General features: G+C 59.9%; 1 long non-coding RNA gene across 1 annotated transcript; it reads right to left on the bottom strand.

The window, feature by feature from the left end:
• Nucleotides 1-1,338: 1,338 nt before the first annotated feature.
• LOC144237812 (uncharacterized) lies at nt 1,339-2,271 on the bottom strand. Its single transcript, XR_013336942.1, has 2 exons — nt 2,091-2,271; nt 1,339-1,771 (listed from the first exon to the last, which is right to left on the bottom strand). It is a non-coding gene; the product is annotated as an uncharacterized LOC144237812 (long non-coding RNA).
• Nucleotides 2,272-2,319: the final 48 nt, after the last annotated feature.

The raw sequence follows: 2,319 nt of genomic DNA on the forward strand, positions 1-2,319 counted from the left end.
GGGCGGGGGGGCTCTAGGCCCTTGTGGGGGCGAGAGGCTGGGGTACCCCAATCCCGGGGCCAGTGTAGCCCTTCTGCCTCTGACCGGACAGGAGCCAGGTGTGGGGGGCTCCCCAGGAAGGTAAGGGGAGCCAGCGAGGGGCGCAGGAGCCCGGGCAGACAGAGCGGCAGAGTCGCCCCCGATCCGCAGCGTGCGGCCCAGCCCGCGGGCCTCTGAGAATAGACGTCGAAGCAGAAGGCCAGGGCACCACACTGGCCAGGCTGCGACTGTTTAAGAACAAACAAGCAAACAGGCAGGAAATAACACGCGTTGGCGAGGAGGTGGAGAAACCGAACCCACGAGCACTGCTGGGGGGAATCACACTGCGCGGCCGCTGTGGACACGGTGTGGAGGGTCCTCAAAGAGTGAACCAGAGTCACCGTGTGAGCCAGCAGCCCACTTCTGCTGAGCGTGTCCCCCAGGGAACCGAGAGCAGGGACTCGAGTGGGTGTCTGCACACCTGTGTTCACAGCAGCTGAAACATGGAAGCGACCACGTGTCTGCCAACGGACGAATGGATGGACGTGGTCCGTCCGCACCCTGGATGTGGCTCAGCCCTGACGGGAGGGACACTCTGACACCTGCCACACCGTGGACGGACCCGGGGCCGTGATTCTCACGTGTGACCCACTCTCGCGAGGCCCCTGGGGTCTCCAGGTTCCCGGAGACAGAGAGTGTTGGGCGCCGGGGCTGGGGGAGGGGCTGGGGTCCCTGTTTCACGGGGACGGGGTTTCCGTTTGGGAAGATGGAAAGTTCTGGAGACGGAGAGTGGGGACGGCTGCACAGCAGTGTGAAGGTGCTCAGTGCCACGGGGCTGTGCACTTAGAGTCGGGGAAGATGGTACTTTTTATGTTGTGTGTATTTTATAATAACAGAAAAAATAAAATTTTTGAAAGAAGATAAAAATGATATTTAGTAATGAATAAATGAATGTAGGAGAGAGGAGCCAGTCCCCGGCTGTGGCCCCGGGCAGGGGTCCGGAGCAGAGGAAGCTCTGTGGAGTAGGGGGCTCTGGGTGGGTCGGCACCCGTGGATGGGGCGACCCCACATTCCCCAAGGTCAGAACCCCCGAGCAGGGGCGAGGAAGCCACGAGCACATGTCCCTTCCTCTGCTCTCCTGATGACAGGGACAGCTGTCTGCACATCAGAACCTCTTTACACCCTAACAAGTGTCACGGGCCCCACACAGCTTTGGTTTATGTGGTGACATCTATCGATATTGGCCACGTTGGGTATTAAAACTGAGAAATTCTTAGAATGTGAGTTATTTCAGTTAAAAATAACACAAACATGTCGTGCTGACATATATAACAGTTTTATAAAATACAACTTGTTGGGGAGCCTGGGGGCTCAGTCGGTTGAGCATCTGACTTCGGCTCAGGTCACGATCTCACGGTTCACGGGTTTGAGCCCCACGTTGGGCTCTGAGTGGCAGCTTGAGCCTGGAGGCTGTTTTGGATTCTGTGTCTCCCTCTCTGTCTGCTCCTCCCCTGCGCGCGCGTGCGCACACACACACACACACTCTCTCTCTCTCTCTCTCTCTCTCTCACTCAAAAATAAACATTAAAAAGTAAAATCAAATACAACTTTTTTCCAACACAAAAGTTCAGTGAGAAGAGAGGCGTTTCTGCAGATTGAGAGGCGGCTGCACCTCCTCGCTGGGTCCACGTCCGTGTGCAGGGACACGTTGCCTGGATGGAAGTGGCCGGAGAAAACCGGCTTCACACGGAAGCTGGAAAAGGCAGGGGCGCGTCCATCGCCTTCTCGGAGAACGTGGACCTTCTCCTCTGGGACGAGAGCAAACCCCAGCCGGGGGCAGAAGGCTACCCCACGCCAGCCCCCCTTCCCCGTGGGTCGCAGCAGAGCCCTCCCGCCCCCAGTCCGTCCTGCTCTGAGCTCCGAACGGCCCGCACGGTCCCCAGGGGGCCGCAGATGCTCCCCTGCGGAGGGTCTGGTCTCAGCGGGGACCCCGCGCTCCCTCCTTCAGGCTGGGTCTGGCCTTGACGCCAGGAAGCCGCCTCCAGCCCCCTAACTTGAAAGCTCAGGTTTACCGTGGCAATAACGACGGTCCCGTCTGCTCTCTTCCTTGAAGCCACAGGGTCCCTGGTTCATTCCGGGAGAAGGGCTGCCAGGGTCCCAGGTCTGAACACCCACAGCCCAGTGGCCACGGGGCCGGGTCGGCTCGCACCGCGGTCGCCTCCGGAGAGCGCTTCCTGGGGCGGCTGCCGTCCTCACCTGGGGGGGTGGGGGGCTGAGACTGGATGAAGTGAGATGAGGGGG

Source organism: Crocuta crocuta, unplaced genomic scaffold (genome assembly GCF_008692635.1).
Source record: "Crocuta crocuta isolate KB4526 unplaced genomic scaffold, BGI_CrCroc_1.0 scaffold1192, whole genome shotgun sequence".
Lineage (NCBI taxonomy): Eukaryota > Metazoa > Chordata > Mammalia > Carnivora > Hyaenidae > Crocuta > Crocuta crocuta.